Genomic DNA, 27028 nt, shown 5'->3' with positions numbered 1-27028 from the left:
CACGCCTGTAATCCCAACACTTTGGGAGGCTGAGGCAGGCAGATCACAAGGTCAGGAGATCGGGACCATCCTGACTAACACGGTGAAACCCCATCTCTACTAAAAAAATACAAAAAAAATTAGCTGGGGCCAGTGGCGGGTGCCTGTAATCCCAGCTACTGAGGAGGCTGAGGCAGGAGAATGGCAGGAACCCGGGAGGTGGAGCTTGCAGTGAGCAGAGATCGAACCACGGCACTCCAGCCTGGGACACAGAGCAAGACTCCGTCTCAAAAAAAAAAAAAGTAGAATTAAAAACTATCTTCAGGCTGACCATATCAGTTTTTATGTCTTTTCAGCCAAATTGAGTCAGATAGAGAAAAGGAAAAGAACTGCATACTCATTACAACCTATGCTTTTCCTATGAAGAAGCCAATCATCTAATTTTTTAAAAGCAGTGAAAAAAAGACTGCAGACGATAGCATAGATTTATGTTAAATGTTACAAGCATGAAATGTTAAAATATATCCATTTACAACAGAGTAAACAGACAACGTACAGAATGGGAGAAAATATTTGCAAACCATGAATCTGACAAAGGTCTAATATCCAGCATCTATAAGGAACTTAAATTTACAAGAGAAAAACAACCCCATTTAAAAGTGGGCAAAGGACATGAACAGACACTTTTCAAAAGAGGACATCCATGTGGTCAACAAGCATGTAAAAAAAAACTCAATATCACTGATCATTAGACAAATGCAAGTCAAAACTACAATGAGATACCATTTCACACCAGTCAGAATGACTGTTAGTAAAAAGTCAATAAATAACACATGCTGGTGAGGTTGCAGAAAAAGGGGAACACTTATATACGGTTGGTGAGAGTGTAAATTAGTTCAACCATTGTGGAAAGCAGTATGGTGATTCCTCAGAGAGCTGAAAGCAGAACTACCATTCGACCCAGCAATCCCATTACTGGGTATATACTCAGAGGAATATGAATCATTCTACTATAAAGACACATGCCCACAAATGTTCACTGCAGCACTATTCATAGTAACAAAGACATGGAATCAACCTAAATGCCCATCAGTGGCAGATTGGATAAAGAAAATGTGGTACATACACACTGTGGAATACTATGCAGCCATAAAAATAACAAGATCCGGTCTTTTGCAAGAACACAGATGGAACTGGAGGCTATTATCCTCAGGAAAAGAAACCAAATACCGTATATTCTCACTTATAAGTGGGAGCTAAATGATGAGAAGTCACAGACACAAAGAAGAAAACAACCCTTGGGTCTACTTGAGGGAAGAGGGTGGGAGGAGAGAGGGCGCAGAAAAGGTAACTATGGGGTATTGGACTTAATTCCTGGGTGATGAAATAATATGTACAATGTACCCCAGCGATACAAGTTTACCTATGTAACCTTCACATGTACCCCTGAACCTAAAATAAAAGTTTAAAATACATATATATCCATTTAAAGCAATTCAGATTGTATCTTAGCTTATTTTTTGCATTGAAGCTAGCTTATGAAATTTTAAAATCAGGTAAAATTTGTGTGGCTTATAAGGTCAGCATTAAAAAACTTAAGGAAAGGGAAGGACTGATTTTTCAGTGGTTATGAAGCAAGGTGATACTAAATGAATTATATTTATTATATGCATTACATAATAAAATTTCTGTGTTTACTGGGTATTTTTTCATTTTAATTCCCAAAGCAAAACTACAACTCAAAAAGATGACCAGAACAATTGTTTTCCTTCTTTCATCCTCATAGTCATTAACAAGTTTTAACAGAAGCTACTCGAGGACAGATATTCTGCCTTTTACATGTTTGCTGCCCCTAAAGGTCTGAGCAAAGACAGAGGGAAGCTCCGAAAGTACAAGACTCTGGCTGACATGAAGCTGCCACATAGGTGAAAACAATCGTGTCTTTCTGTAATCACTAATGACATTTTGGTATCCCTGAGGCTCACTTGCTGTTAACAATATCACTTCTAAGATATTATAATACCAAAGCTATTAGAAACAAAGGATCTAGGCCGTGTTGATTACTGAACCCCTGCCCACTCCTAGCACTGGGCCTCAGAAATCAGTTATTGATGAGAATTCACAGAATTACGCTGGAAGTGTCAAAGTTAAGCCCAGTAAACATTTTTTTAAAAAAACCATGAGATTTTAAGTGAAGGCAAGAATAATTTGACAACTGCTTGTGCATAAAATGTTTTCCGTAATTCATTTTAGAAATGAAAATTTACTGCCTGTTTCCCATTTGCAAGGGTTTTTCACCAATGCGCTAAGGAAGACTGGGGTTTTTTGCCTTTCCCTCAGCAGTATAAGGCTGTTCCATAGTAGAGATAGGAGAGAAGGATCCAGGCAGGATTTCTTGCCTCTCCCACACTGGCTGCTACTCCCCTCCCCAGGCCCGCACTCAGTGGGAAGCCTTCTCAGGACTCTGGCCAATCTTTTTTAAATTAGCATCAGGGGAGGTTCATGTAGAAGAGCCCTCAAGGGGTATGAATTCACCACCTGACTGATGCCTTGTGGGGTTCTGTATTATCTTGCCTGCCCACATTCAACACTTAGCAATTTGCTAAACATTTTTATCTCGGTTCTTCTTACTAGTGTCCAGCATCATCTGTCCCAGGTAAGCAAGTCCAACCTTGGAGATGCCTTTCCTTCCTTAGATTTCAGGCTAGTTAGTTATACTGAGATATCAGCTCTCTGATGGGTTGAAGAAAATCATGAATTAGCAGATTGTGTCGTGTTTTTTGTTCTTGTTGTCACCAGGGTAAGATCTCTGCTCTTTCTACTAGAAGAAAAGTTAGATACTTTTATAGCTGTCTTAAGGAAGTTCACCTTTCTGTTTGAAATGCCAAGGATCCCTGGTGCCACTTCTTACATCTTTTTATTAGAGTTTTATTATTTTTTGATAACATATCTATATGCTGCCTCCTCAGTAAATTGTGGACTTTAAAAGTCATGAAACTGATTCATTCTTCTTTTTTTTTTTTTTTTTTTTTTTGTCTTCAGCACCCAGCAGAGTACCTGGCATAGAGTAGGTGCCCAGTGTTTTAGACACAGAGGTTTACATTTTAATCTCAGTAAGGGCATTTTTACTTTCTTATTGTTCTCAGTAGGTAGGAGCAACCTGGCAGCAGATTCTGTCTGTGCTGTGTCCACATCCTGTGGCACTTGCAATGACCTGACAACTTTCTACTGCAATATTCTAGAATTTTTAGCCAGAAGACTTCTCTGTCACCTACCTGTGTTGGGGCAGGTAAGAAGTGCCATTGGGTTATCCCTCCAGGAGCAACCCTAAGTCAGTAGCTAAGCATCTTCACCCCTTAGTTGGGATATCTTTGAGGTGTGTTCTTTGTAGGCTGGCAGAAGTGCCCAGTGGAAGTAAGACCCATTTATTCACTGTGAAAACTGACTCAGTGCACCCCATATGGACTTCCCTGGCCTATCTCCCATATCCACCTACCAGATAAACTACATGCACTGAAATTCTTGTCTTGGGATCTGATTCTGGAAGAATCACAACCCAATACAGACAGTTATCATTCACATAAATTTTCAGATATTTAGAATAGTTTTCTCCTAATAGGGACAGTCCACAAAATCAAGGAGCCTTTTGAGGGCAATTATAGCTTTCATCAGATTTTCAAATAGTTCTTGCCTCTCCCTTCCTCTCATAGAATTTGTTTTCATTGCAATAAAGACAAAGAAACGTCCTTATCTTTTTAACTTAAAATATTAAAGCAGCTATTTTCCTTTCAGAGGACCAGTACACTGAATCTTTTTAGATGCTATCAGAAAATCATTGGGGTGTGTTGTAGGTACACATGTGATTGTATCTTAGTAACTGAATTTCAGAAATAGGATTTTACTTTTATATTCATGTTATTGGTTATCATGCACATACACAGCGAAAAATGTGCTGGGATGTCATATGATTCCTTTCCTGCACTTTTGAATTGGGGGCTCATCCTCTGATGATTTTTAAGTTTTATTTTATTTTTTTAGAGACCAGTCTCACTCCATTGCCCAGCCCGGAGTGCAGTGGTGTGAGTATAGCTCACTGCAACCTTGACCTCCTGGGTTCAAGCGATCATCTCGTCTTAGCCTCCCAAGTAGCTGGGACTACAGGCATACACCACCCTACCTGGCTAATTTTTATTTTTTTCTAGAGACAGAATTTCACTGCGTTGCCAAGGTTAGTCTTGAACTTCTGACCTCAAGTGATCCTCCCACCTCTGCCTCCCAAAGTGTTGAGATTATAGGTGTCAGCCACTGTACTCAGCCCCTGAAGATTTTATTTGAAATAAAATAGTCTCAGATTAGAGACCTGCTGTTTCAAATTTAGGCGATCTCACTTTTAAAATATTTTTTTTTTCTGATTGTAAATGAAATCCATGCATTTGCAGAAAACTCTTTCAATGCAGAGCAGCACAAAAGAAGAAAGTAAAACCCAAGTATAGTTTAGCTGCATTCACAGGTGACCACTGCTGTTGTTTTGTTTTATATGCTTCCAGGAGGTTTTTATTTTCTAAGCCTCTGCATGTACATATCTAAAAGAATTGGAATTAATAATCATCATATTCTTACTCCATTAAATGCTCTTCTAACACAAATATTTAAAACATTTGCAAAGAATTATATTCTTTGTTCTGTGAACACCTGTATAATAGAATTCTTTGTAAAAGTTAATTCATCCCTTAAAATTGGACAATTTTTTGTTTTTTTTGTTTGGCTTTTATAAATAATGAAATTCCACTTCTAATTTATGACTGCCTTGAAGTTAAGCCACAGATATGACCACATTTATTTGAGGATGACACTGAGGTTAGTGCTTGTAGAATCGCAAGCTTTTAGACCAAGGAAAGATGTTGGAGATCACCATATGCAGTTCTTTCCTTTTACAGGGGAAGAGCCTGAGATCTGGAGACATGGTCACTGAGGTCAACATGCATACCTGTATCAGAAGGCCTGGGCTAGGTACCTTGTTTCCCATCAGCTTATCTAGCTGGAAATACCAGACTTTGCTCCTCCTCTCCCCTACTAATTGAAAAAACAGGAAATGATCTAGCCAACTCAGCTGGAGATGTGCTTTTTACAAATAAGAAATTAGAAGAAAACCATGCCAAAATGAATGAACTACTTAACTGAAGCAAAAGTATCAGCTCCTGTACCGTTGAGTTAGTAATTATGGCATGATACCTCAGGAAGTCAAGCATCAGGGGATAGACCTCGTAAAGAAGAAAGAAGTATCAGTCTTAAAGTAAGGTTTCCTGAAATTCTGCTGTCATATTGATCAACTGGGATTAGGCTGAAGTCCAATTTCCTGGCAACAATATCCTGATTTAAAAAATGGTTAAATCGGGGCATGACGGCACATGCCTGTAATCAGTGTTACTTGGGAGGCTGAGGCAGGAGTATTACTTGAACTCAGGAGATCAAGGCTGCAGTACACTGTGATCCTACCTGTGAATAGCCACTGCACTGCAGCCTGAGCAACAAAGCAAGACACCCATCTCTCAAAAAAAAACAAAAGTCCAAAGCCTCATGCTGACTGAGCTATAGACCAGCTTCTGAGGTATGCCAATAAATAAATTGATGACTATACTAATGCTTCGTATATATAACTGATAAGCCAGGGACAAGGTTTATTCCCTCAGTTCTTATGTTCTAAGAGATATCTTTAGTTCCGGCTAAAAAGTGTTTTCAGTGTCCTAAAATAGACTGGCAAAGGTTAGAGATCTTAAATTTGCAGTTTTGTTTTGAAAGGGTGTGGTTTGAAGCTTAATGTTAACCTCATGTTAGCTATAAGATGTAAGGCTGTTGAATAGGAGTTTATAGCTTTATCCCAGATTTTAAAGACATTATTATTTAGATTTTTTTTTGTGATTAGGAAAGCATTCAGAAAAATTACTTCTGAACCTTAAAAGTAATTGTATTAAGTTATATGTTTTGTTTCTCCCATTCAGTGAGTTAGAATGTTGTAAAATGGGGTTTTCACAAGCAGATGACGTGCTGTGGTTTTGATTTTCATAGTAAACCCTTTGGACTATGCCGATAGTAGTGTTTTTTACATTCTTGTGTTTAAAGACATTAACATGTTTTAGAAGAGTCGTACTAAGTGCTGTCCTAATCAAGATAAATGGAATGATCAGCAAGCCTGTGGTCTGCCCACCACTCTCTGCCTTGGCAATAGCTCATCTTTTTTTGTTAAGTAGTTTTCTAAATATTTGGATAGATCGCCTAAGTTATCAGTGTGATCAGTAAAGTTATCAGTAAACCTTAATTCAGTGTGATAAAGCACAAGCAAAATGTGAATTATCCACATAGTATTTTGGTAACTGTTAAAAAACATAATTTGAACTTTTATTGTAAGTGAAACTGATGATCACTAATGATAATTAAACTTTCTGCTTAGGGTTTGTATGGCACATTTTAAATATGGGACAGTACAGAGAATAATGTATAGAGTGCCCATGAAACTATTATTCATATTTTTAAAATCTTGTTTGCCAAGCTTGCTTAAGAATTCTGAAGTTGGTGTTTATCCTCTTCATTATGATTTTATTTTTACTACATATCTGTATCTCCATAAACATGGGCTTTTAGATGCGGCAAATCTTTGTTACAGTTATGATTTCCTGTCACATTTTCCCCAGTATTGGAATTCGTAAATCCCACCCACTAAGTACTTCCATGGAGAGACTTGTTTCTATTCCTTTCTAGGCTAGGCTGCCAAGCCAGCATTCTCCAGGAGGTTTCTATTATTTTTATTTTTCCATTAGTAGGAGTTACCTAAGCAGTATTGTTTTTTAAACCTTTTAATTCTCAAACAATTTAGATTTAAACATTAGCTAACTTTTAAATTCAGCATTTAATTTTTAAATTTATATTATTATTATTATTATTTATTTTTTGTCTTTTTTTGATACAGGGTCTCCTTCAGGTTGGAGTGTGGTGGCACAATCTTGGCTCGCTGCAGCCTCCACCTCCTGGGGTTAAGCGATGCTTCCACCTAAGCCTCCTGAGTAGCTGGAACTACACGCACATGCCACCATGCCCGGTTAATTTTTGTATTTTTTGTAGAGATGGGGTTTTGCCATGTTGCCTAGGCTGGTCTTGAAATCCTGGACTCAAGCGATCTGCCCGCCTCGGCCTCCCAAAGTGCTGGGATTACAGGCGTGAGCCACTGCCCAGCCCAATTTTTAAAATTAATTTTTTATTTTGTAATTTAAATTTTTTTAATTTTATTTTTCCTTAATATAGTCTTATTAAGCTTCTATAGGCAGATTGTCACTTTTGTACTTAGAATGAGAATCATGATGATGTCTTTATCAATTTGGAAAAGAGTTGAACTAATAGCAACTGTATTAAGGAAAAAAAAGCTTTATATTCTGTCATTGATGGCAGGTGAATAAAAAGCATTAATAACTCTTGATTTATTCTTTAGTCTCTGGTTTACTATATGACCCAGACAAGCAATCCTTTTTCCAAGTCATGACATGAAAGTGTGTATATAAAGCATTTATGATTCCTCTGTTTACTTGACTTAATATTGAAATCTAGGGCTTGCCCATAAACTGATTCCACAGTTTTGCTTCTGCCCTAGCTACAACCAGGGCTACTCATGTGGCTTAAATGTTTGTATCCTTCGTCAGCTGAGGAGGATATCAGAAAGGGGAGACTCATCTTCTTAGACGTTGATTCTGAACTGCTACTGCTTTACAAAGAGCACCAAATTGCAGATCTGTCCCATATCCCTAGGTCAGGAGTACACGCCTGTCTTTTTCTGCCCAGAAGTCAGTGCCAACTCACAGGTTTTAAAGATTTCTGTTAAATAGTTCCTTTTGTCTTAATTTTAAGTATCTAGCAACTCTAAAAATTTGCCTCCTATATGGAATTTATTTTTTTATTTTATTTTATTTTATTTTATTTTATTTTATTTTATTTTATTTTATTTTATTTTATTGAGACAGAGTCTTACCTTGTAGCCCAGGCTGGAGTGCAATAGTGTGATCTTGGCTCACTGCAACCTCTGCCTCCTGGGTTCAAGTGATTCTCCTGCCATAGCCTCCCAAGTAGCTGGGATAACAGGCACCCACCACCACGCCCAGCTAATTGTTGTATTTTTAGTAGAGACAAGGTTTCACCATGTTCGCCAAGCTGTTCTTAAACTCCTGACCTCAAGTGATTCACCTACCTCGGCCTCCCAAAGTAGCTGGATTACAGGTGTGAGCCACCATGCCCGGCCTCTGGGATTCTTTTTTTTTTTTTCCCAGTTGTTTCTACTTACAGAAAAATGATTTATTAAAGTGGCCAGCATTTCTTTAAGAGGAAATAAAAACCACACCCAAGATATTTAATGAAAAATTATATAAATAGGAAATAAACAGAATTTTAAAACTAAGAATTGAAGTGCATATTACAATTGAGATGTATTCTCATACCATAAATTCACTCCTATAAAGGATACAGTCAGTGATTTTTAGTACATTCACAAAGTTGTACAATCACCATCCCTATCTAATTCCAGACATTTTTATCACCCCAAAAATAAACCCTGTACTCATTAAGCAGTCATTTACCATTTCTCTCTCCCCTCAGCACCTGGGAACCACTAATCTTTCTGTCTTTATGGATTTGCCTATTCTGGACATTTCATGTAAATAGAATCACGTAGTACATGTCCTTTTGTGTCTCACTTTTTTTACTTAGCATGTTTTCAAGATTCATCTATGTTGTAGCATAAATCAGTGTTTCTTTTTAAATTAATTTCTTTTTAAAAGTGATATTATACTTTTTGTTTTTAAATATTGAAATGAGGTCTCACTATGTTGCCCAGTCTGGTCTCGAACTCTTGAGCTCAAGCAATCCTCCTGCCTCAGCCTTCCAACGTGCTATGATTACAGGTGTGAGCCACCACACCTGGCCTCATTTCTTTTTATGTGTGAATAATATTCCATCATATGGCTATACCACATTTGTTTTATCCATTCATCAGCTATGGACATTTGGATTGTTACCGTGTTTTTGGCTGTCATGAATCGTGATACTATAAACATTTGTGTACGTTTTTGTGTGAACGTATGTTTTTAGTTCTTCTAGGTATGTACCTAGGAGAGGAGTTGCTGGGTCATATGGAAGCTCTATGTTTAACTTTTTGAGAAACTCCCAAACTGTGTCCAAAGCAGCTGCACAGTTTTTACTTTCCCACTAGCAGAGTATGAGGGTTCCACTCCTCCACATTCTCACCAACGCGTGTTATTGTCTTTCTTCAATTATAGCTTTCCTAGTGGGTGTTAAGTGATACCTCATTGTAGTTTTGATTTACATTTCCCTAATGACTAGATACATTTGAGTATCTTTTCATGTGCTTCTTGACCATTTGTATGTCTTCTTTGGAGAAATATTTATTTAAATCCTTTGCCCTTTTTGAAATTGGTGTATTTCAAGTGCTATTATAAGTACTATGAGTACTTTTAGAGAGAGAATTTTGTAGAATTGAATGATAATATATAAGTAAAATGTATGTGGAGAGTTGACTGCCGCATAAGACATAAAAATAAGCAAAACTGGTTTATACAAGTGAACAGTATTCACCAACATGTATTATTGAAATGGTGCCAAATTATTTTATAACTTTAGTGTCTGATTTTAAAAACTGTTGCAATGTTAGTGATATTTTACTATATTCTTCTTAGAATAATGTTGGTAAAGTTTATAGAGTTTTCAGTTGTGATCGCTCATGCCATAATTATGTACCTGTGCTGTCTAAAATATATCCACTAGTCACATGTAGCTATTTACATTTAAATTAATTAAAATAAAAAGTTCAGTTACTTGGTCACACTGGCCATATTTCAAGCGTTCAGTAGCCACATATAGCTAGTGCCTACCATGTAGGACACTGCAAATATACGTTTCCACATCATCACAGGAAGTTCAATGGAATAGTGTTAATCTAGACATACTATATCCTGAAATTCTCTTTCCTTTCTTCCTTCCTGCCTCCATTCTTTCCCTTCCTTCCTTTCTTTCCAAGACATGGTCTTGCTATGTTGCCCAGGCTGGACTGAAACTCCTGGACCCAAGTGATCCTCCTGCTTCAGCCTCCATTGTAGTTGGAATTATAGGCACATACCACTGCACCTGGTTTATTATGAAGTTTCTTACTCTAAGGAAAATGTCAGTGGAAGTTTTATTTCATTTATGTTTTAGCCCACGTTATCTTAAGGCCTTACCTTTGAAATCGAACATATAGGCTGAGTACGGTGGCTCATGCCTATAATCCCAGCGCTTTTGGAGGCCAAGGCAGGAGGATTGCTTGAACCCAGGAATTTACACCAGTCTGGGCAACATAGAGAGACCCTATCTCTACAAAAAATAAAAAAATTAACTGGGTGTGGTGGTTTTTGCCTGTAGTTCCAGCTATTCAGGAGGCTAAGGTGGTAGGATTGCTTGGGCCTGGGAGGTTGAGGCTGCAGTGAGTCATGATCATGCCACTTCTCTCCAGAAAGAGCAAGACCTTGTTTCAAAACAAAAGGGGTGGGGAGGGGAGGAAGGAATTTAGAGAACATGCAGGTCATTGCACAGAACGGAAGTATACCTGTATGTATTATTAAAGTTTGTGATACAGTATTTGTTAGCCTACACACAGGCCAATTGGTTATTTTTTAAGTAGCTTTTATCCATCCAGTGTGGAAATACTGAATATTTATGGCTAGGTCCTGAAATTTAGACTTCAAGAGTAGTCATTGGTTCATCTCTAAGTCATGAGCAGTTAGCTGTCTGTTCATTAGTGCGTCCTTAAAAAAATCAGTGTTTTGAGTTGGAGAAGTTGTATCTTTTAGAAAATTGAGGTAAGGATTAGGAAGCTGTGATTGGTTTTCTTTTTCTTTTTTGTTTATCCATTTCTCATGGTGGAATTTTTTTCCTCAATTATTTGTTCTATTCATTGTTAACGCGTTTTATTCAAAGACTCCCCAATTTCTAATGCTATTCTGAGAATGTTTGATCTTTCTGTAATTTTTCTTTTCTGTGTATAAACAGATTGCTCTTCATTGCCATGTGTTTTTTTTTATATAATTTTGTCCTCTCATTCTCTCCTTTTATTATTGAGGTTTGGATCTCCAACTTGCTGTTTCTAAACTTTGATCATCTTATATAAGTTTCATGAGTCATGAATTAACAACTGGTCATTAACTCTAGCTACATATTAATGATAAAATATGTAATATAGCATCATAGAGACCATCAGTGTGACAGGTTGGAAAGCAGGTAGTTTTTCGTGTATTAAATGGTATTTGGGGGGATCTACTACCTGGAAAAGTCATTGTAGTGATTTTTTTTTTAATGCCATTTTGAAACTTTTTAAAGCCCCTAACATTAAGAAAAATACTAAGGGACATAATTTTCACTAAAGTTTACTCTTGAATTTATTATTAACATCTAATTAGAACCAATTGAATTTGGAATTATGTTCTGCTCTAAAGAAATGTGTAGATAAAATTAGGAGATTAACAGATAATTAACAAATAATTTGGAAGGTATTGTTTTTCATCATCGTTCTACCAAAGTATTGTTAAAACTGCCAGCAGAAACTATGGTCAGCTGAGTTGATTTTCCTTTTTTCATCTATTGCCAGCCTGACTAATGAATTTCTCTCTCTCTCTGTGTGTGTGTGTGTGTGTGTGTGTGTGTGTGTGTGTGTGTACATTAAAAGAGAGCATAACAAGAACGTGCACAGTTGCACATTTTTTCAAAGCCTCTTGAATCTGAGCTAACTCAGCATCATTTCTACTTGTCCTTGAGAACTGAAGCACTGAGGTTCTGCTGTTGCAAGTGTCCGTTGCTGTCCTGATTTGGTGAAATGTGTTAGAGATGTTTATGGTTCCAGGTTAGCATTTCTCCTTAATATGCATGTTGTTGTCTATTCTTAGGGAGTATTTCTCCTTTGTTTGCATACTCTGAACTTTTAATGACTAAAATGCCTGGTTCCTGTTGAATATATACGTAGATGACTTTCTCAAAGAGGGCCTTACCTAAGAGGCCTCTGGCATATTTTCTGTGATAAAGATGATAACAATTGGCCTTTATACCAAGTGGCATTTTATAGAGTTGCAGTAAGTGGATTATCTTCTCTTATAAATGGGTTGTTAGCCATGAAACTATTAAGATGTGGTAACAGAGTGTGGTAAATAGAAGATTGCATGGTTCTGTAAATGCTGAAAACTGCTCATAAATGGGGTGCAAGCACAGCCCCATATGGACTTGTTAGAAGGGAGTACTTCCAGTAGGAAAAGCTTTGCAGGTGACAATCAGAATAAATGGTACAGGATTTTGTTACTGTAAGCCATCCAACCTAGTATACTCATATCTCACCTCAATATACCTCACTCAGTTCTCCCCAAGTGCCAGATCTTTAAAAAGAAAAAGAAAACCATTTGATTAGGTCACTTTCCTACCTGAATGACTTTACTGTTGCTCTGTGATAGACTGAAAGCCTGACCGTGGTCTTCAAGGCCTTTTGTGGCCCACCCTTCTCTATAATTAGAATGTCCCAAATGACAGCCTGGCCTGTATACAAGGCCAGATTTGCAGCTACTCTTAAAACAATAGTCATTGTTTATTAAGCACTTACTGTATGGCAGGCACTATTCCACACATTTTATGAATTAACTGGTTTAATCACAACAACTCTACAAGCCAATTATTATTAGCCCTATTTTACAGATGAAAACACAGAAACACACAACAGTTAAGTCATTCAGAAATACATAGGGAGGAAATGGCAGTGCTGGAATCTCATCCAACCCACTTAACCCTAGACCCACGTTACTGAGATGAGATAGGCTGTCCATGTAACCTATAACACCACTGTTCATAATTTCATATTTGTCGAATTATTTGAAGCCTCCCCAAGACTCTAAGCTGCATGAACCGTGCATGTTTAGAGCCCATTACAATCACCTGAAGTGTACTGGGTGGTCAGTGTTTATTTGTTGAATGAATGAAAATGATTTTATGTGATGAATCACCGAGCTTAAACATGAGAATAGGGCCTCTTTTATAAACAAAACGTTTAACCCTTTAGTTCATTGTCATTTGTAAAATGGGAGAATGATACTGAAATTTCTGTATGCCTGTTGGATTCTAATACAAAAAAAAGTGTAACTTCATAATGGCTAAATATTTGTTTTTGTAGTTTTGTTTTTATCTCAAGTATAAGAATAGACATTAATTAATGTTCAGTAACACCCATCCTTAATGTCAATAATTAAAATACATTGGCATATGTAATCTAATTTAGGTTATGTTTACAGTAAATTGTTATTTTATTGAAAACCTTTTAAATAGCAGTTGTTACCAAACAAAAATACACATTCTAATTTTGGCCACATTAAATTTTTTTATTTCTAATTAAATCTATGTAATTATTAATAGTGGAGTTCAAAGTAAAAGAATTACAAAAATGTAATTTGATAAGGAAAATTGGATTTTATAACATTAAATTTATAATCATAGCATTATTATTTTGAAGATACTTGGCAGCTCAATTTTTTTTTTTTTTTTTTTTTTGAGACAGAGTCTCGCCCTGTCGCCCAGGCTGGAGTGCAATGGCGCAACCTCGGCTCACTGCAAGCTCCGCCTCCCGGGTTCACGCCATTCTCCTGCCTCAGCCTCTCCGAGTAGCTGGGACTATAGGCGCCCGCCACCACGCCCGGCTAATTTTTTGTATTTTTGGTAGAGATGGGGTTTCACCATGGTCTCGATCTCCTGACCTTGTGATCCGCCCGCCTCGGCCTCCCAAAGTGCTGGGATTACAAGCGTGAGCCACCGCACCCGGCCGGCAGCTCGATTTTTTAAATTCTTACTTTTATGATAGGCTATAATTAAACTAGTTGTTTCCTATGTGAATATATGTAGATATGATATAAGGAGAAAATTGTATTATATTGTATGAGGTATAGAGACAATATTAATTGTATCTTGCAAAGTAGAATTTTTTCCTTTGAGGTTATTACTACAGTAATAAATCATGTTGAAGTGAAGAAATTTACACAGCATATGACTGAATATTTTCCACTGTATCACATCTAATGGGTTTTGGGAAAACCTATAGTTTGGTAGCAGTATAGAACTGAGTTTTCGGTAAAACTGAGTATTTAAAGGACGAAACTTCAAAGGGCTTTGAGACCCATAAGACCTACAGGTATTATTCAGCTTTCTGAGCAGTATTCTAGTTTACTAAGAGTGTGGAAGGTAATGTGGTGAGGCAAGGGGCGTTCAGAACACAGTGACCTACATTCCAAATACAACTCTTCTAAACTATAAGGCAGAGAATAGACTAAGTAAGGCATAAGTTAGGACCTGCCACATGGCAAACTGATTTTGGGAAGCAGTCTAGAAAGATACTTGAAAGATGTACTGACGTATAATGCCAGCAGCAGGCCATTGTCATGGTATAGAATAATGGTGATATATATTATATATATTATTCTATACCTGGACTGGCCATTGTCATGGTATAGAATAATATAGAATAATGGAGAAGTCATTCTCCCTTGTTTGGGATGGTCTGTCTTAAGCACGAGGAGCTTGAGGCTGAATTGTAGACAATAAAACGTGAGTCCAATGACAGTCTTTGTAGGTTGAGTAAGAGTATTTGTGTACTAGCCATTTTAGTTGTAATGCATTCACAGAATGATTACAGTCAGAATTGCAGTAACATTTTAAACACAAAGGAGACTATCTTCATGTCAGCTTCATAGTTCTGTACCTATTCCCAGCCCTGTGATATATTCTGTATGAAATGTTACATCAGCATCCTTATATAAAGCATACCTATAAACTGGGGTGGGACAGAGAAGTAGTGGCCAGAGAATGGAGTTTGTCACACTGATTCAGCCTGTGGGAGTGATTTTCACACTGCCTGTCAGCTTTGTGTGATAGTTAAAAACAATTTGCAAGTGACATAGTAGAGCCTTAAGGGCATAAATAGGAATTTTTAACTGGCACAAAGCCTTTTTTTAAAAAAAGCACATTTGTATAAACCAGTGTTTCTATATAGTTTCTCATTTACTGGTTGTCTTCACCATAATCTTTGGAAGTGCATAATCTTATAATCATTATGTGTGTTTTACACATGAGAAAACAGTAAAAGAAATCCATGATTTGCCTTAGGATCCTGCAACTTGTGAGTAATTCAATCAGAATCCAAACTTTAATTTTCTGATGTATAAAGAAAAGGCCTCTGGTTGGATCACACTGTTGCTATGAGTTAATATGGGAGATGTCATATGTATAAAGTACCCATGAGTTTAAAGTTTTGGTTTGTTCAAGTATAAGGTTTATACAGTTATTCAGGTTAAATTTAGATAAATACATGCTGAAAGAACTTGAAGGTAAAAATAGTTTCTGCAAATACTATTCCACACTTTTTCTTTATACCACTTTGAATGCTGAGTAAGGACATTGTACTGTACCATTGCCCAGCATAGTTCTGGCTTATAGAGACTTGATGGTGAAAGAAAGACTGAGAAAGAGAGAGAGGAGAGAGAAGGGGGAGGGAAGGAGGAAGGAAGGGAGGAAGGAAAAAGATTTAACAAGTGAATGTGTTTTTTAAGAGAAGCTCTTTGGGGAATAAATACAGTCTTGAAATATACCATGTAAAATAAGTTTAGTAGAAAACTATGGTGATGTGCGTAAATCATAAATGAAAATATTGATTCGTTTTTTCAGTTGTGGAATTATTCATTTCTGATTTCTTTGCATAGGCTCAAACTATATTCTAGGTAGACCCTTTATGTTTTTCAATCTGTTCCATCTATATCCACAAATTTATTACTGCCATCTACTAAATTATTTATAACCATTGTATGACCTGATTTTTGTATACATGTGTTGCTGTATAAGTTTCACATTGTCATGAAACCAAATTATAAAAAAATTGGAGGCAAGGGGTGAAAGATCTAGGTTAGTGTATGAAAGTGTAACAAGTATTTGTTGAGCCTACTATGTGCTGGGGCATCCTCTTTAACACTTCCTAGGCGTCATACCCCGACTAAAGTTCCTTCAGCTTCTCATCAACACTCTTCTGCATTTTCTTCTGAGATGACTCTTCATTTGTTTTTATTCTGACTATTGAAGCTTTTCCAGAAATGGTGCCTTGCTAAATTCCCATATATACCATGTGTTCTTTTTTTATGTTTATTATGCCCCTTGTATTGTCCCACTACCTCTAAGTAATGTGGGGAAGCAGTCACAGAGAAGAGAGATCATTGCCAACCCTGTTTTGATTCTGTTTGACACTCACTGTCTCACTTATATCCAGGTATCCTTTCACCAGTAGGTTTATGGTAGGCAGCTTTAAGATAGCCTCCAGTGATCCCACCTCCTGGAATCCATGCCTTTGTGTAATCTCTGTCCCTTGAGCATGCCTCAATTTATTATTCATTTCTAATGAATAAGACTATTTATTTGGGTGATAGTATATCACTTCCAAGAATAGCAGTGTTAACAATATCTCAGTGTTATCAAGGATGATCAGTGATTCTTGATGGTGTTCAGGAGAAAGAGCTTAGAATTCACTCCTGAGTCAGGGGAAGAATGAAGTCTTCTATGGGTGTTTAAAAGAGAGCTGTCCAAGGAGCAGCTGGAATCAGATAGGAACAGGTGTGCAAGGCAGTGTGTCTTCAAAAGATGTGTCTTCATTTGCATCAACTATTTTAACAACCTTGGGGAAGGCATTACATCTTTCAAAGCCGTTATTTTCTCATCTGTACAATGGAGTTGAACTTGATGATGATGGTTTTGATAAATCTTTTCAATTCACATTCTCTACATCCAGAAATCCAATATTTTACATTTTGATAAGAAGATTTTATTTAAAACAAAATTCATCCATATACAGCGGAGTCATTTTTTTCCTTCAGAAATCATTATTGTAGGTGTGAAATTTATATAACATCTAAAATCTTTTGATATTATTTCTCTGGGTGTTAGCATATCTGGGCTTCTCTTTTTTGAACTGCTATTTATAGTAACTTTCTAGGGTTTTGCTTTTTATAGTTATGGAGTTTTAATGTGGCCACACTATCTTAATCATTTCGAGTTTGTGTCCCTGACAAATCAAAGAGATTTCTGACGCTAAAACCTATCAATAACCCTTCTCAGAATTCCTTGCTAGAAGAAAATGATTGGCTGCTTGTCTTTTGCTCCTCCAGTGGAGTTGGTATGTCATCCCTGAAATCATCTTCTGTACCTAAAATGTTCCAGCTACCCATCGCAGCACTCAGAATGCTGATTTGGGGCTTTCCTGACTCCTCTGCCCCCTGCAGCTGCCTTTAGCTGGATGCAGGGTTTTTGCTGAGGCTCTTCCCATGCTGTTCTAAAGATTTATTAACCGTTTCTTTTCAGTGTTACAGTATCAGAAATGAAATTCTACTCACTTGCTGCGTTTAAGCCTTATGTTATTCATGTCATTTACAAAATGTTCTTTCCTTTTGGAATCATTTGCAAATCAATTTAAGCTGTGTTTATCAAGCAGGACAAAAGTATACATTTTAAAAAATATAATTATGTCCAGCAAAACTCTCACAATCTATAGTAGGAAAACCTTAAGGTGAGAGGAGTTTGGATTCCTCAAGTGTGGCTCTAGTGCTAATGAGCCTCAAAACCCAGGCGCAGCCAGTTACTTCACCTCCTTCCCCCATGAGCAAAACAACAAAACAACTAAGTGTGAATCATTTTTCTTCAGCTCTTGGTCATTATTAAGACAACAATTAGGGGAAGTGTTATTCTCAGATTGTCTTTTTAAAATAGACACATTAATGATACTATATAAAACAGTGAGATTTATTTAAAATATTTTCAATTTAAGGGGTATGCAAATCATTAACACCAGATGACATCTACCTAGAATTTTTTAAAGGTGGATTTGGGATACTTGTAGCCAAAATGTACAAATTTAGCTTATAAACAGTTACTGTGCCAACAGATTGGTCAGTGCAAATTGAACGTGTCGATGCAAGAAGATTTAGAGCTTTTGTTGTCCATCCTTCCTGCTAAGCTCTGGTACCTCCCTGATAATAGACCTGGTCACCAAATTGATTCAAAAAAAAAAAAAAAAAAAAAAAAAAAAAAAAAACAGAAGACGGCAAACAAATGTGATACTTACAAGAAAAAAAAATACTAGAATATTTTAGGGGGTTAAAAGATGCATAAGTAAAGTAAATGGATTTTTCTTAGATTTTCAAAAAGCTTGCAACAAATTTCCACTTGTTATTTTTAAAAGAATGCTGTTGAGTTTTAAATGGTAAGAATAGCTGATTTGTCATAGAGGATTGAAGTTTAGAAATGAGAAATAGCAAGTTGGGATAAGCAGGCATTTTTCTGGAGGAAGAAGTACAAATAGGGTTCCTCAGGAGTCAATGTGGACAATAATTTTAAACACTGATTTAATCTGTCATAAGGAGCGCATGAGTCTCTGTAGGTTTACAGTAGCAAATCCCCTGGAAGACTGATCTGACCACCTCCTGTTTATTCTCCTTGGCTCTGGAGTCTGTCTTTTCTGTTCACATTGCCGCTCTTTATATTGGAGAAATTCTTTAGTTGGATGTTAGCGAGGGTTGAGCTGTTCATGTACCTCCATTGATGGCATTTGTCAGGACCAGGTCAGTGTTTTATTTCTTTATCCCCATCTTCTACATCTACCTCCCACGGCTGTAGGCATTTCTAATGTGTTTAGTGTTTTTCTTTTTGTTTGTGTGTGCTCTTGTATAATATGTATTTTGCATTATGTAAATCATTACATAAATGTTGTTATTCTCATTCAGTTAATATTTTTCACTTAGTTTATTTTAAAGATGTGTCCCTGGGTGGTGTCTGTATTAGCTTGTTGATTCTGACTGCAGTTGAGTATTTCATGATATATATCCATCCAATTTTATCTCTCCCCTCCTTCTGTGATGGTTATTTAGATTGCATTCACCTCCTCACCATCGTAAAAAGGGGTGTGTGATCCCTTGGGACCTGTGTGACAGTTTCTTTGGGAAATATGCCTAGTACCAGAATTGCTGCATCATAGACTATGAGTACTCTTACTTTGCCTGAGCTGTGCTTTGCTGATACTCTCTAGAATGGCTACATCCATCTATATATCTCCACAAGCCAACACTTGGCGTGGTTCAGTCTGCCAGGTGTAAATCAACTTCATTTTCAGTTTGTATTTCTCTGACTACTTATGAACTTGATAATGTCTTCATCTGCTTGTTATCTTTTTTGGGGTATCCTCTTCTGTAAATTTTTTGTCCATACCTTTTGCCCAGTTTTCTACTGGGGGTTCCAATCTTACGTTGATTTGAGGGACATCATTATATTCTGGATATATATCCCTTATTATGGCATTACAAAAATCTTTGATATCCCACTTGCCTGTAAACTTTATTGAACAGAAATCATTAAATGTGCTATCAAAATCATCGTTTGTTCTCCCCCCACCCCCCACCCCGGCCATATAGCTTGAAGGTTTTGTTCAAATGCTTCTCTAGCCCTAGTTCTCAAGGTATTCTTCGTGCTTTTTTATTTTTATTTTTATTTTTTTTTTTGAGACAGGGTCTCACTCTGTCACCCAGGCTGGAGTACAGTGAAGCAAGTATGGCTCACTGCAGCTTCGACCTCCCAGGCTCAAGCAATCCCCTCACGTCAGCCACCCTAGTAGCTGGAGGTGAAGTAGATGGAGCACAGGTACGCATGACCATGCTGGAGTAATTTTTAAATTTTTTGTAGAGACGATGTCTCGCTATGTTGGCAGGGCTGGTCTCAAACCTCTAGGCTGAAATAGTCCACCTGCCACAGTCTCCCAAAGTGCTGGGATTACAGGCTTGACCCATTGCACCGGGCCCCTTCTTTTAACTTTATAGTTTTACTTTATACAGTTTGGCTCTCTTGCACCTGGAGTCTACATTATGTCACTGCCCTGATTGAAAAAAACATCTAATGGCCTCAGTTGCCCAGAGTGAAACCAGGCATCACAGGGAATAGGAAGCTCCTCAGAATCTATCTCACACCTTCCCCCTGTTCAGATATTCCCACATGGTCTCTTATTCACCTTTGTATTCCAAGTATACTAAGTTTGATATCTTCTAAAAGCACCCTCTGACAGGAAAATGAGCATCGTGATGTAATTCAAAAGGTATTTTCCCTACTTAAATCATTTGAAAACTTATAAGGAGGTATTTCTTTTGTTAATTTTTAAATGGAGATATTTGTATTTAAATTATAGAAGTAGTACATTCCCATTGTTTCAGAAGTCAAACAGTGCAGAAATGTACAGAGTAGGAAATGAAAAGTTCTGAACCCCAACCGTTTCATACATTTGTTACGTAGAATCATACAGATGAGGGCAGTGGAGGAAGGATGACAAAACCTTAATGCCTAGGCCACTTCCCAGACCAGATAAACAAGAATTGCCAAGGTGGGTCCCAGGCGTTGGTATTTTTTAACAGCTCCCTAGATGATTCTAATATGCAGCTTGGTTAGAAATAACTGGCTTTTACAACACTTGAAAAAATAAAAACATCATACCAAACGTATTGTTCAGCACCTTGACATTTTTCCCCCGAGTAATTACTAAGTGGTATTTAAAACCCTACCTTTGGCTTAAAATTTAACTGTAATGAAAAATTCCATTTATTTTTGAAAACGTTTTCAAGCATGCAAGCCCTGTTAATCAATTTGATTAACATTATAGAGCAATTATTATTATTATATTTTGAGACAGAGTCTTGCTCTGTTGCCCAGGCTGGAGTGCAATGGCACGATCTTGGCTCATTGCAGCCTCCACCTCCCAGGTTCAAGAGATTCTCCTGCCTCAGCCTCCCAAGTATCTGGGACTACAGGCACGCACCACCACGCCCGGCTAATTTTTTGTATTTTAGTAGAGATGGGTTTTCAACATGTTGGCCAGGCTGGTCTCGAACTCCTGACCTCGTGATCCACCCACCTCGGCCTCCCAAAGTGCTGGGATTATAAGCGTGAGCCACCGTGCCCGGCCTATAGAGCAATTATTATAAAAGGATAAAGTATTTTGAATAATGGTAACTTTTGACTTGCATATAATAGTATAAAGTTCTTCCCTTTTTACGTTAGGACTCAGCTTGTCAAAATTCATAATGAATGGCCAGAGTCCTCATGGGTACTATGTTTTTATTCCAAATGGTAGAACATATTCAGGTAGTCAGTAGCAACTAAGGTTTATAAAAATAAGAAACCAAAAAAGCAAGCTATGCAAAGTTAATTTTTTTTAGCTGAGGACTCATCTGTGTCTTTTTTTTGTTTTTTTTTTTGTTTGTTTGTTTGTTTGAGACGGAGTCTCGCTCTGTCACCCAGGCTGGAATGCAGTGGCGCGATCTTGGCTCACTGCAAGCTCTGCCTCCCGGGTTCATGCCATTCTCCTGCCTCAGCCTCTCCGAGTAGCTGGGACTACAGGCGCCTGCCACCACTTCCGGCTAATTTTTTGTATTTTTAGTAGAGACGGGGTTTCACTGTGGTCTCGATCTCCTGACCTCGTGATCTGCCCGCCTCAGCCTCCCAGAGTGCTGGGATTACAAGTGTGAGCCACCACGCCCGGCCTGGAATCATCTTTGTCTTAATCTCAGTTGCTTCCTGTCCACTGATTGCTTCTCCTTAAGTATCTTCTGTCTCCTCAGATTTTAACAACAGCCAGCAACCTGCCTTCACTTCCAGAGAGCTGTACTGGCACCCACTCTCCCCCACACCAACCCCAACCCCGTTTCCCTTTGGCTCCCACCACCCTGCTTCCCCTCCTGCCACCCTGCCCCGGCTTTGCTCCTGAGGACGCTCTTCATCTGTCTTGCCCATTAACACTTGACTACCCACTCCATGGGAAAATTGCTTTCCTTCTTTGCCTGTTACAATAGTATTTTTTTCTGTCCCCTTTTATCTTTCTGGCTCTTAACTTCTTAAGTTCTGTTTCCAGCTAACCACTTTCCTCCTGCGTACCTTTTAAAATTAGTTTTCTTCTTCTTACAGAAGTGTTATATGTGTTTACAGTAGAAAATGCAGACTAACCAAAAGATGGACTACCCATAATTTCATCATTTAGAATAGCTTTTTGGTTTTGTTTCTTTAAGAAAAGGGGATTATGCTTCATAGGCGTAGTCTTTATACATAACCTTTATTTCCTCCCTACCTAATAATACTTTTTTTCTAAACTGTTTATTTTTAATGTTGGTTTTAGTTTTTTATTTTCAATTAATAGGCATGTAGTTAAATAATATTGAAAGCCTTATAACAAATTATAACAGTCCTTTGACCACCTTGTCTCATTCTTTTTGCCAGAAGTGTATACTTTCAATTACTTTGTCTATTTCTTCTGATATTCATCTCCTTATTTCTAAATAACATATTATTTTTTAAATCATTAATCTTAGATATTATCTATTATTGTTAATACATAGATGAGAATCTCTGCCTTATACCCCTTTACTCTCTTCCTGTTTTCCTAATAATGACAGATCATGATTTTTTTATAAATTACTATTTATTGTTTCCATTATTTTGACTATATATATCATTCACCAGTGAGCCAAATAGTTTCTCATCGTTTTTTAAGTGCAAGTGTTTTTTCCACCAATGGAAATACCTGCCTCATTTTTCCATTTCCTTAACTTCGTTTTGATCTACAGCCAAATCTTCTCACACCCTCCTTTAGCCTCTTAGTGCCATTTTCCATGTGGTTACCCTAGCAGCTCATCAGTGAATCCCATTTAACCCTCACATTTGGGACCAGCCGTCTGCCCTCCTTTTCCAGGCTGGACTGGTTGCTCTCTAGGCATGCTGCACAGTGTCATTAATGCCTGAGTAGCCCTCTTCCAAAACTGAAGTCGGTGACACAGTGACGTTAGCAAATTGAGAGATTTGAGAAGGTCTCGAGAGGCTTCTAGTCCCTGTAGGTGTCTAGCACTGCTGCATGAGGGCATTGAGCAGCATTTGGCCTGGGCTTCTGTTTTGTGAGTGCTGCTCACTCGGCAACATGCTTTCCTCCTTGAGGTTTCAGGACTGGTGAGCTTTTCCTGCTAATCTAGGTCATACTGTTGCCTTTCTCTCCTCTTCCCTGACTCTCCCCCTTTCCCCACTCATGTGGACCCCTTCTTTCAGTCTTCTTTCATTCTCCAGTGTGATTATTGATTGCACTACTAATATTTCTTGGTTTTTGAGGAAGAAGTGAATGGAGTCCAGGGGTGCAAAATTCATTTAAAATGAAGCTGACATTTTCATTTCAGACTTACCAGGAGGGAGGCAGATTCTTGCCATAATAAAAGTTAGATCTTTTTTAATACAGTTTAGGAACTTTAAAAGATAAACACTGATGAGAAGGGAAAAGCTATTTGTACTTAGCATACTGCTTATTTGACTTCAACTAAGAAACTCATCCATTACACCAATTTAGGCATCTCATATGTTTCTACTGCTCTAGGACAGCAGAGTATATATTTATTTTATGTACTTTTTTTTTTTAACTTGTGGAGGGGAAAATGGGTTCTGTATAAAACAAGAAACGCTTAGCCCTAAAAAATGTGACCTTTATATAATCTTACTTGAAGTTAGTTGAAATATCAATTGTGCCAAAAAAATATACTTGTAAACTAGAGCGTTATTTGCAATGGTATGAATAAATAAAATGTGTTATTTGAAAGTAGATGAGCGAATTATGATCCTGATATGTCTGAAGTGATGATTAATACCATTAAGGATGATCTGTTTTGGAATAACATATTGAAACTAGGTAATCATGGATAGTAAGGCACTTTAAAATATGGTAGTAGATTACTTTCATTATTCGGTTATTTAGGTTTTTAATATGAAATTTTCTAGACCAATTGCAAAGACTTTTTCAAAGTACTAAATATTCGCATTATAAATAAAGTGCACTTAATGGTTCTTTTAATTTGTAAGCAAACAGCAAATGATTTTTTATAACCAAATGGAGATTTTAGTTTTGCTATTTGCTTGTTCTTTAACTTTGGGCAGATATTTAAACTGTTTTGAACCTATGTCCTAATCAGTGAAGTGAGGATCGTTCCTACCTCTAGAGGTTTTGCAAAAACTTTAATGAGATGAAATAAATGATCATTGCTCTATTTTTTTTAAAAAAGTTCTGCATTTTTAGTAGTCAGGAAAATTATTAAATCAATGAGGTGGCTGGGTACGGTGGCTCACACCTGTAATCCCAGCACTTCAGGAGGCCGAGGCAGGCGGATCATGAGGTCAGTAGTTCGAGACCAGCCTGGCCAACATAGTGAAACCCTGTCTCTACTAAAAATACAAAAAATTAGCCGGGCACGGTGACGGGCACCTGTAATCTCAGCTACTTGGGAGGCTGAGGCAGGAGAATCACTTGAACCCAGGAGGCGGAGGTTGCAGTGAGCCAAGATTGCACCATTGCATTGCAGCCCAGGTGACAGTGCAAGACTCCATCTCAAAAAAAATAATAAAAATGAAGTACCATTTTTTTTCACAGATTAGGCTGACAAACACTGGAAAGAATGATAAAATCTCATGTGGATGAGCATTGGCAAGTTGGACTCACATTGCCACAATTCTTCTGGAGAGTAAAAAAAAAAAAAAAAAAAAAAACCCAGAAAGTTCACTTGGCTCATCACTTCTAATGTGCTATAAGGAAATAATCAGACAAGTGGACAAAAACTATTTTCTACCGAGTCATTTATACTATCAAAAACTCTAAATATTAGTACATCAGACAATGAATTTTTTTGTAGGCCTTAGTAGTAACTATGTTTAAAAAAAAAGAAGTGTCTGGGTGCCGTGGCTCACACCTGTAATCCCAGCACTTTGGGAGGCCAAGGCAGGTAGATCACTTGAGGTCAGGAGTTCGAGACTAGCCTGGCCAACATGGCGAAACCTCGACTCTACTAAAAATACTAAAATTAGCCTGGCGTGGTAGTGGGTGCCTGTAATCCCAACTACTCGGGAGGCTGAGGCAGGGTAATTGTGTGAAAACAGGAGGCGGAGGTTGCAGTGAGCTGAGATTGTACCACTGCACTCCAGCCTGGGCGACAGAGCAAGACTCTGTCTCTAAATAAATAAGAGGGGTATATGTATATATTTTTAACCTTTCATTGTGGTAAATCAATATCAGTTTTAACATATATTTTCTTTTTTGTATACATTTTTACTTGAAAATATTTTATTTTATTTTATTTTATTTGAGATGGAGTCTCACTCTGTCACCCAGGCTGGAATGTAGTGGCACAATCTCAGCTGACTGCAACCTCTGCCTCCTGGGTTCACACAGTTCTCCCACCTCAGCCTCCTGAGTAGCTGGGACTACAGGCATGCGCCACCACGCTCAGCTAATTTTTTGTATTTTTAGTAGAGACAGGGTTTCGCCATATTGGTCAGGCTGGTCTGGAACTCCTGGCTTCAAGTGATCCACCTGCTTCAGCCTCCCAAAATGCTGGGATTACAGGCTTGAGCCACCGCGCCTGGTCCAAAAATATTTTAAATAGAAATTTTATAGTTTACCTAATAAATGCCGTGTTATGTTTTCTTTTTTAGCAGTGTATATTCATTTAAATTGAAGGCCTTGGCTTTGAGGATTGAATTTATCGATTCTGTGAATTTGTTGGTGCACCCCTCTTGACAGTGTACTAAAAATCAAAAGTGGTGGTAGATCAGTCTCCTGTAAACACTCTTCTTCCTTATGGTCCACATCCATCTGTCCTCTAGTCTGAAATATCTATCTCCTTTTTCATTTTCACCTGTGCAAGTTCAGAAGTTTTTCATTTCTTGCTTTTAACGAGAATCTCGTCTTTTGTCTCTCCAGAATTCAGCCTTCACATGTTTACATGTTTCCCCAAAATGTTCTTACTTCAGAACAAAGGAAGCTGACTGAGAAATTTGAGAGTCTCAGTCAGTGTCTCTCTTTCGCTCTCGCTCTCTCTCGCCTTCTCTCTCTCTCTCTGTGTGTGTGTGTGTGTGTGTGTGTGTGTGTGTGTGTGTGTGTCTCAGTCTCACTCTCTCTGTCTCTGTCTCTTCTTTATCCTCCTGGGTAGGTGGTTCTTGATGAAGGAAACTCTCAACCTATTATGAATTCTTCCTGTAAAAAGACATTTAGGTTCCTGCACTCTTGATAAGTTGCCTTTTTCATTATATCTTGAAAAAAATTAATGGTCTGAAGTCCCACTAATAGATTTTTTTCTATGCATTTTTAGTGATATGTTGATTTCCTTAAAAGAATAATTTGGTATTATACAGATGTGCCACGATTCTTCACCTCTAGGAACTTGAAGCAATTCAGCTTGGTTAAAGATGAATCAGGTTCTTTAGGCTATCCATTGGACAGTGCCTCACCTAGAGATGAGAAGATCCACAGGGCCAGGTGTCAGGGAAGGAGAACAGAGCTTCCACCCTGCAGGAACCTCCATGCATTCAACTATCGGGAAGCTCCTATGTATTTTTAAATGACTAGAGTGATATTCTAACTATACTTTCCGTGTTAGGCAGTATTTGCATTTGCATATTTTTGAGTGGCCTGCCTTTTCCTCTTGGTTCTTTGCCTAGTTTTTATCTTCAAGGTAACTTCCCTCTTTCCTGCTTTTTCTCTTTAGTTCACTTGCTTCTGCTTGCCCAGTGCTAGATAAGAATCACACAGAGAAAATAGATACTGATTTAGGAGTTATATTCTCTTAAATTGTTTTCTTTTAATTCTCTAAAATCTGGCTTTAAAAAACAATCTGTCAGTTATTCTGGAAACTCACAGAGTGGTGGTGAAGAGCTTAGGAGTCTGGTAGACCTGGGCTTGAATTTAAACTGTGTCACTTACTAGCTGATTAACCTTAGGCAAGTTATTTTTACTTCTCTGGCTCTGTGTACTCAACTATGAAACAGAGATAATGTGTAACTCAGTTTTGCCTTAAAGATTAAATGATATAATGTTTTAAAGTGCTTAGCACTGTATGAGTCATAGTATTCA

At 37.7% G+C, this 27028-nt stretch overlaps 1 protein-coding gene across 12 annotated transcripts in view; it reads left to right on the top strand.

The window, feature by feature from the left end:
- Positions 1-27028, top strand: part of PKP4 (plakophilin 4) — a 227894-nt gene that overhangs the window by 15716 nt on the left and 185150 nt on the right. Inside the window, exon 1 of one of the 12 annotated variants that reach the window (XM_032755645.2) lies at positions 4916-5587. The exons of the other annotated variants lie outside the window; for them this stretch is intronic. The gene's annotated coding sequence lies outside the window, so the exon portion shown is untranslated. Of the gene's footprint in view, positions 1-4915; positions 5588-27028 lie in introns of those variants that run through there. 12 annotated transcript variants of the gene reach the window in all.

This window comes from Hylobates moloch, unplaced genomic scaffold (genome assembly GCF_009828535.3).
Source record: "Hylobates moloch isolate HMO894 unplaced genomic scaffold, HMol_V3 SCAFFOLD_1, whole genome shotgun sequence".
NCBI lineage: Eukaryota > Metazoa > Chordata > Mammalia > Primates > Hylobatidae > Hylobates > Hylobates moloch.
This window is presented reverse-complemented; position numbering and strand designations above follow the sequence as displayed.